This window comes from Setaria viridis, chromosome 6, assembly GCF_005286985.2.
Source record: "Setaria viridis chromosome 6, Setaria_viridis_v4.0, whole genome shotgun sequence".
Taxonomy (NCBI): Eukaryota; Viridiplantae; Streptophyta; class Magnoliopsida; order Poales; family Poaceae; genus Setaria; species Setaria viridis.
Genome location: NC_048268.2, coordinates 85,170 through 94,602, shown reverse-complemented (window position 1 = coordinate 94,602; position 9,433 = coordinate 85,170). Strand labels below are relative to the sequence as shown.

The window sequence follows — 9,433 nt, the reverse complement described above, 5'->3', positions numbered from 1 at the left end:
CGCTCGTCGACAACTCGACATATGCCGTTACTCCTTTTCTCTTACTTTTCTATTCTCCTTCGTGTACTGGCGCGACCTTGCTGCGCCTGCTTTTGGCCAGTGGTGCCAGTTTTGAATGACTCTTATTTTTCTGACTCTTATTTTTATGCTTATGTAAGTCCTAGTATATGTGTATGTATTTGGGTGTGTGTCTATCTGAATATGCATATGGAATGCGCACATTGTCATATTTATCCAAGGAAAACCTGTGCGTCGCAGTTCTTGGCCCACTTTAATATGCTTATAGTTATATATAGCTAACCTATGGAAACAAAATTCAGTGTAACAGACCGCACAGTTTTCAACCACAACTAATATGAGTGATTAGAAGCAGTAGGATTACTTCTCACAACTACTAATGATCACTTCTCACAACTACTAATGTGTCAAAAAATTCTTATTTTAGGACAGAAGGCGTAAATACTCTTTTGAAACTTACGTATTTCATTATTTCTATTATTGTACTGTTAATTTTCTCAATGGATCTCTAAATGTTGGCTAGTAATGAGTAAATTCATATAATTTTTGACATAATATGTTTTTTTAATCAAATAAATGCTTATTTCACCTCTATATATTTTTTATTTGAGTGATAGTGACAACTGTTCCGTACATTCCAAGCGACCTTGTCACCCGTGGTAGTGAGGACTGAGGACTTCATTTCACACTAGAAAATATGGCATGGCCTTGCCGCGCTTGCTTTTGGCCAGTGGTGCCAGTTTTGAAGGATTTTTATTTTTCTACTTATAAGCCTAGTATATGTGTATGTTTCTTTTTTTTCGACAAGGGAAGATATATTAAATTGAAGCACAATACATCCCCTTTTACAATCAGGATCCGAAAGAAAAGGAAAATTACAAGGAAGTCCCTAGGACTCCTGTTCATCTTCCTCGTTGCCTCCGAATCGCCCGGCTGTGCATATGAAGCACCCGCACCTCCAGATCCTCCGCCGGAAGACTTCAAACCTTGGTAAGCCGCATGAGCCACCACCCCGAACCTCCAGCCAAGATGGATTTAATTCGTTGAACGGGAATCGGCGATCTCACCGACGGAAGAAGAAGAGGAGCATCCTCCAGCCGCAGCAGAACTGGCTAGCCGAAAGACAAGCTGGTGCTACCGCTTCCGGCAAGAAGTAGTAGCCCAGCAGAGAATCCGACGCCGGCGACGAAAGCACCAACACAGAAGAATAAGCCCCTGGGGGAGCACAAAAGATCCATCATCATCGCAAGAAGATAGACCACTAACGCCTCCGAACTACAGCGTTATTGAAGTTGCCAAAGCTGCTCCGGAGCATGTGCTTCCTCGCTGTACGCCGGGATTCCACCACCGTCAAGGACCAAAAAGTTCGCACACGAAGTTGTCTTCATGAGGAAGACCTAAACTACGCCTAGATCTAGAAAACCTAAGCTAGTATGTACAGCCGGCAGTCGATGGGGAGCCACCAGAATCGGCCCGGATCGGGTTCACCCCTCTTTTCACTGCTCTCTACTGTAGCTTTCGACAAAGAATGGGAAAGAGAGAGAAAAACCACTGTATATGTGTATGTATATGAGTATGAGGCATGAATGTAGTGAAATGTCACATGAGCAATAGATGTTTATCATCTGCATTTTGCATGAGCAGATTTATGTTAGACTTTATTTAAAAAAAAGCTTTATGTTAGACTATATATAAAATGTGGCGCGGCATTTTGGCCATTGTTGCCGGTTTTGAATGCCTTACGTAAGTCCTGGAATATGTGTATGTATCTGGGTGTGTATGTCTATCTGAATGCACCTATTATTCAAGAGAGGTGAGAGCCATGCCGATGGCTTCTCCTACCAACTTTCGAGTCTCCTAATTGGGTATGAGAGGGGAATTTGTTAGTACTCTGTTTCCTTTCTTGGCCATGATCTTGAGGAAGGCAACATAACGCCCTGCAGCTTTGCTCAGCTGGTGGCACTCGAGCTGTGATGTTTATATAGCACATAATCAAGCTTCGTTTGTACTTGTTGCTATACCTGCCATCTTCGACATCATGTGTAGTATAATACAATCGTTCTATACATACACTGCACACGGCAAGGGACATAGGGAGGACAATCATTAACCTCAGTTCTCATAGTCGAATTATCAGGCACATGGTGTGCATCTCCTGAGTTGAATTCAACTCAATTTGTGCTGCCGCCGCAAGCGCTTCCAAGCTTGCTGGCTTGAGTGCACGCGTGAACACCGGTTCTGTCGTGATGCTCCACTCTTTCTTTGCCTCGTCCCCTACCGCCATCTCCTTGCCTGTTGCCTTGTGAGACTGTCACGGGAGATGGAGGACCTCGACTACATGCCCGCGACCAGAAGAGAGAGCCGACGCAGCTTTCATGGTGACGCAGGCCCGTCTGGCGGAGCGGCCGCCGCTGCCTTGCGTTACTGTCGGGTGCCGGCGTCTTTTCGACGGTGGCCAGCCGCCGAGATCCCTCAAATCCAATCTACCAGCTGGCATGCAGCTAATAGCCCGATGGAGATGATGAGGGGATGAGAGGAGTAGCGAGGAAGGGAGCGCTCGCGCTATCAGCCGAGAACGACACGAGACACTGGAGGGATGGAGGGGTGATGGGGAAGGAGCTCGAGCTGCCGACCGGCCGGCCGCGAGCTTGCGATAGGGGGACGCAGAAGCATCGAGAAGCTGAGACGGCCGCGCTTATTTGACCTTTCGTGGATGATCTAATGGCCTCGAATTTCAGGTGGCTCAATGTGCTGCCCGAGCTTGGAGGCAGGATTCGGACATTAAAGATGGATAAGCAACAGTCACGTTGTGGAATTTGATGGACTGATTCTTTAGAGTGCAAAATATGCAATGAGCAATTTGCAGTTAACAAATTAAAAGGGTCATATTTTGACATATCCACAATCCACCAAAGCCTTCAAAGTGTTCAAAACCAGCCCAGAGCCCCAGACCCCTTAAAATTACCTATACAGATTATTGCAAATCCTAGGGGCAGTTCCCATCACACTATCAGCCATGTACACTAATCAAGTTTAACTGATCACACTTTTACAACTAAAACTAGAGAGGCACTTACACTGAACGTGGAACGAATCAAGACATGAATCATGATACCAAAGGGCACCGGAGCATATTATATTTAGCAGAAATCATGCACCATAGTGATAAGAAAATTAACAGGGGTTTCACACTACTCTACAATCATATAGAACCAGCCACTTGAGTGTAATACAATTCCTCATTTGATCCACATGTTTGTATGATAACACAATTCCTCATGCATACATATGTGGGAAAAGAACACGGACAATGAGCGGTGAGGTCCAAAATAACAATGAAAAAGTGTGATTCCCATCTATCCATTCTTACTATCTAAGTATCTACAAAATGTCCAACTTGAAAGGTTTCACAGTGCAGAACGCCCACTAATTCATTTTATGACTTAAAACTTTATGAGTTGGAGCCAATTCAGAATGCTACTTGCTGCCGATCTTCAGAAGAGGTAGGCTCTAAGCCTATAATTATTGGTCTTTGAATCACTAGGTCCCATCCTCGAACCAAGTCCCCTTCCTTGCATAAGGCTTTGACAAGGATTTCAAAGGTTGCTGCGTTTGGTTTGATCTCCTTGTCAGGCATCCTCGCATACACCTTCAATGCATCTTCAGTCCGGCCAGCTTCACAGTAAGTCCTTCAAACATACGGTTGAAGAAACCGATATTGAACTTTGGCCCATGCTCCCTCCTCTGCCATTTTGTAGAAATACTGCATTGTATCTTCCACACGGCCTTCCTTGAAGCACGAGTCGACAAGGTAAGTGTAGGTGTACACATCTGGGAGGACCGACTTGGTCGATCTCCATCTCTTCAAAGAGCTTCTCTGCCTCAGCAAGCATCCCGTTCTCACAGAGCTTGCCAATGATGTTGTTGAAGCAACCGACGTCCATCTGGACATTCTTCCTGGGCTGGCGGTGAAATACCTCAATTGCCTGCTGGAAATTGCCCTCCTTGAAGCACTGGTTGACCATGACATTGTAGGACTCAGCGTTGGAGCAGGGACTGGTAGTTGTCCATGGCCTCCTTGTCCTTGCCCTGCTTCCAGTACCCCTCCATGAAGGTGGTGTGGACGACGCCATCGTAGACAGCACACCTGTCGGTGAGCTCGTTGAAGAGCTCGAAGGCCTTGCCCCAGTCTTCCAGGTCGATGTAGCCGGCGATGAGGTTGTTGTAGACGAGCGAGCTGAGTCGGCGCCACCGCCACGGTTCAGCATCTCGCGGAGAAGGTCGAGGACGTCGCGGATGCGCCTGGCAGCGACGAGGCTCCTGGTGAGATGGCGGTAGGTGACGGGGGAGGGGGGGAAGGGCGTCGTGCTCTGGTTCTGATCTTGATGTCCAATGCTTGAAGGATGTACAAGAATCAGTGATTGATCCCAACGGCATACTAAAATCCTCATGGATTTTTGAAAACTACACCGACGGTTTCATATGCCGATTCACGGGTGTGGAGTGCTGGCACCCAGGGTTCTCTCGCTGCATCTCAGCAATCTGGGTCTTCAAGGCCAATTTCCTCGACGTCTTCGGAATTGCACTAGCATGAGCGCCCTAGATCTGTCAAGTAACAACTTTTTAGGGCCCATCCCTTCAGACATTTCACTGCAGATGCCGTTCTTGACATCTCTAGATCTCTCATACAACAGCTTTTCAGGGGAAATCCCAGTACTCATCTATAAAATTACATACCCCTCAGCCTTCAGCACAACCAACTCAGTGGTCGAATTCCATCGCAGTGCGCTCTGCTTGCTCGGTTCCAGGAGTTCAATGTTGCGGACAACCAGTTGTCTGGGGCTATTCCGCCTGCATTACAGAAGTTCCCGTCATCTAACTTTGTTGGTAATCAAGGGCTTTGTGGTCCACCGTTGCATGACTGTGGTGGTATAAGCAAACGGAAACTGAGATTGCACAGGATCAACGATGAGTCCAGTATTGGTGCGGCTGTTGGGTTCGTGGTGGGATTTGTTGTGGCCTTCTACTTCCCGCACCTGTTCGTCTTCTCCCAGAGCCTCCATCCCTACGTCTTCCGCATATGATCTGCCTACTCTGAAACTTTTATCTGACATCAACCTCCGGAGGTCAAATGAGTACTTCAGTTCTTTCTTTAATTTTTGGCAGCAATTGGGTCTCACTTATTGATCAATGGATACAAGCTTTCATGCAACTGCAATGATCATTTTTGTTTCCTTCTTTGTTTATTAGCTTTGTACAAACCTTTTGTCTCATTTGCTTATTTATAATATATAACCAGTAGAGGGCAACCCCTCCCATTTTATAAAAAATTGGGTCTCACTTAAGTAATTTGTTTACACTGCAATTTAGTAAATGGGGTGTTTCGTTTCTAATGTAGATTTTAACCCTTGGAATGTCTAAAAATGATCTCTGATGTATATCAGGCTGCGATAATTCAAAATCCTACCCCCTCCTCGATCTTCCTACAGAGCGTAAAGAAGAGAATATTGAAACTTGAGCATGGCACTGGTGCGAGGCTCGTAGAGTGACTCCAGAAATAACACTTACCTTGGAGGAAAGCGAGCTCAACAAGTTCATCACAGTACACAGTAGTAAAACAATTCAGGACTCTACTGAACAAACCAAGAAATGCCGATAAGCATACTTGGTATGTCATCTCGGCAATTCAGCATGATATAAATGTTGAACTAAACAACACCAAGACTGAGACCACTGTTGACCACATTCCGAACCGATGGAAGATCAAGCATACCCAGTTCGAAGCAGAATCGACTCCACCAAATAAGGGAAAGCGTGGAGATTTAGTAGTTTTAGGAATAACTGTAATAATCATATCGTAATCGATTAGGATTTTAGCTTGCTCCAGGGTATAAGTATAAACCCGTGAGCCTTGTTGTGGCGGAACTACCAAATTAACCCGGCTAAAGTGTACTCGAGTCACCTGACATGTGATCTTACACTTTAATCGATTCAACTTGATCGTCAGTCGGATTTCATCCGATAAACCACTTAACAAGGATCGATGACAAAGCAGGCTCACATGAAGGTGAGTGTTATTCCCCAAGATTACAACAATCCATCCAGATTAACATAGTACAATAATTTATTATATCAGAGTTTGAAATTCAACCAAGTTTGCAAAGTGTTCAACAGCGGAAGATAAAATTCAAGCGGAAGCTAAACGTCGATACAACAATACCACGGTGAAGCCTGCCATGATATCAAACACCACGATCCTCGCCGACCGAGGATGGGTCTCAAACAAGTCAACACCAGCAACCAAACCTGAAAAAGATAGCCACAAGCAAGGCTGAGTATACTAATACTCAACAAGGCTTACCCGCCAGGTGGTAACTACTCCACCAACTCCTAGACATGCAAGGCTTTTTGGCTAAGGGATTCGTTTTGCCAAAAGCATCTAAAGTAGGTCTTTACTTTCAAGTTTTAGCATCAGGTTCTAGTTGATTAACCATTCTAGGTAAGCACCAATTCTAAGCAAGCATGTGAACAAGCAGTTGAATCAAGCATCAATATTATTCATCATCCTTTGTTCCACTTCTTACTCAGTGTAGCATAGCGATCAAGCAGTCCCAAACTGTGAGAGGCACATGATTCGAATCGAGTTTTTAAACCATGCATGGCGAACCTAACCTCACAACATCCGCGACATCCGCGCACCACGATGGGTCGGTTCATTTGTCAGCCGTCCCCATCAATCCCCAGCTACGTGTCGGGTCCACTTCCCTTGGTACAAGGCCCCACGGTCCCGACCTCTGCCGTACCGTGACTGCACTTGTCACCACATGCGGCCGCAGGGGAACTCCGTTCCAAAGACAGTGGAACGAATTGCTCACGTCCTGGTTTAATCAGGTACTAGACTTTCCCATCCCATACTAGGTATGAGATTAGTACTTTCAAACACTTGATCACGAACACCAACACGTTTCGACCTTAGTCCATTTTCATTTAGATAAACGGGGCAATCCACCGACCACCAAAACAATTCACAAGGCCCTACCCCGCCTGTCATCCTTATGGTTGTAACATAAGTAAACAAACAACTCCTATAACTCACGAGTGACAGGAAATCACTCAACTTTTACCGTCTCCTATTAAGCATTGCATCTACGCGACTTATCATGCTAGTGTTCAGATTAAAAGGGTACTAAGTGTAACAACTCTACCTAAATTAAGTGCTTTTAACTCTAAACCAGTGACAAATCAAATCCCTAAGTTAAGAAGTGAAATGACCTTTATAAACCTAAGAAGCTCTTTTTGGAGTTTGAATTAAAGCTTGAATTTTTTTATATATACAAACTTAAGTTTCTGCCCAAATAAGAGTTGTAAAACTTTTAAATTCCAACAACTTTTGTTAAAGGCACTTTGACCATTTCGGAGTGAAAGGAAGTCAAAAACAGCAACCAAAGCCGGCTTTCCTAAAGGACCCTGAAAATCTCTTAAGTCCTGGAATTCGAGTTTTCCTCCATCTTTGCAAGCTTTCATCTCCCGTTTTCCTATCTAAACTCGAGTCAGAGCCTTAATAGAAGTTGTAGTACCTCAAGAGTGTTCCAACTTCGTTACACTGACCCAGATCCAAATCGGACCCGAACTTGTTCAAAATCCCGGTCAAAGTGAGGTAAACCAGTCAACTCACCCCGGATGCCTTAAATCCTAAGTCTGGAATTCCAGATTTTTAGCTAGCTTTGGCCGGAAATATCTTGAATCCTTTCACAATCTAAACCAACACCTTAAACAAAGTTTGAAGAACGATCAGAGTTGGGCAAGTTTGTTTAAGGGAGTTTCGGGAGTTGTGTTGAAAGATTCGGAGAAGGATCGCTCCAAAGCTGGTCGGGCTTGCTGCCCGAAGGGAGCCTCGACGCCCGCGCGCCTGAGCATGTTCGCTCACGCGCCGCGCGCCGCGTGGCCGCCGGCCACCGGCAGCTCGCCGGCGCCCTATCACCAGCGTGACAGCGACAGGACGAGAGCCACGACACCCAACCCGCGCCCGCGACAGGACGGAGCGAGCGCAGGGCTAGCCAATCGCCGGCCGCGCGCAAGTCGCCTTCCACCTGCCACGGCTCTGCTCCGCCAACCCTGTTCTGCCCGTTCGCCGAGAAAGCTGAGACGCCCTCGACGTCCCGCGCCTCCGCCCACTCGCCCAACCCCCACGGTAGCCCTTCCGCCTCGCCTGCCCGACAGACCGGAAGCCCCAGACGCGCGCCGCCCAAGGCCAATCGCCGCCGAAGACCACCCGAAGCTCCGCCTCCTCTGCCCAATGGCGTCGTCGGCCAATGGCCGCCTTGCCCGAGCACTCGCTGCTCCCGGCCTTATCCTTTCCCCACCGGAGCCCCACCTCGACCCTCCGCGCCACTCCGGCCCTATAAAAGGGAACCCCCTCACCGGCAATGCCACCCCTTTGCCACCACCGCTTTCCCCTCTGCGCCCTGCTTTCTCCTCTGAGCCACCGCTTTCTCCCCGTGCCGTCGCTGAGCTTCCGTGGAGCTCACCCCTTGCGCCACCCCCACACTCCGGCGACTTCGCCGCCACCCTTCAGCCGCTTCTTCCAACACACCAGCCGCCCGCTCCTCCACGCGGTACTCGAGCTTGCTGGTGTCCGCAAGAAGCACCGCCGCTGCCGGACCACCGTCAAAGTCTCGCCGCTGCCCCAGCGTTAGCGCGTACAACTTCCCACCCCAGCCTGCTCCTTTTCGACCCCAAGGCTTCGCCGGACGACGTGGAGGTAAGTTGCTTAACCTTTTGTTTCGGTTCGCCCGACCCCTTTTCTTTTCGTCTCGCCCGACCTTTTCCCGTTCGCCTTGCCCGACCCTGCCAAGTTTCGCCGACCCTTTCTCCGCCTCGCCCGAGGGCTCGGTTGTAACTTTTTCTTTAACCCGAGGGTATCGGTGAAATATTTTTCGGGGATTCCTCTGTGTTGAGTCTGAGGACCTCGGTACGGTTTTCCTTAAACCTGAGGGTCAGACCCTAAGTTTTCCCCAATCCGACCCTCTCATCCTGCTCTCCACCAACAGAAGTTGAACTCCCCACCTTTCCTGTAGCTTTGCTACAAGTGTCCGTGTTAAAACATGAGTGTGTGAAATAACCATCTAAAATGTTTAGCCCCTGCATTGCATTCCGTGTAGAGTTGAATCTCGCCGACGGGACGTACGAGCTTCATCCAGCACCAGAAGAAGACCCCGCCGAGGAACTGCACCCCTTCGAAGGAGAGCCCGAACCAGAGCAAGACCCCGAGGACCCGCAAGCTTTTTCTGAAGGCAAGCCCCGGTGCATGAACTCCCTGTTTTACTTTCATGCCACTTATTGATTACTTGATTGCGCATTTACGTTTCGAGGAGTTGTAATGAAACCTTAGATGCATAAACTTAGTACCTTGTCT

General features: G+C 47.7%; 1 pseudogene; it reads left to right on the top strand.

Annotated features, from left to right (window-relative positions):
- Positions 1-4,231: 4,231 nt before the first annotated feature.
- Positions 4,232-5,102, top strand: LOC117860681 (probably inactive leucine-rich repeat receptor-like protein kinase At5g48380; annotated as a pseudogene).
- The last annotated feature ends 4,331 nt before the right edge of the window (positions 5,103-9,433 follow it).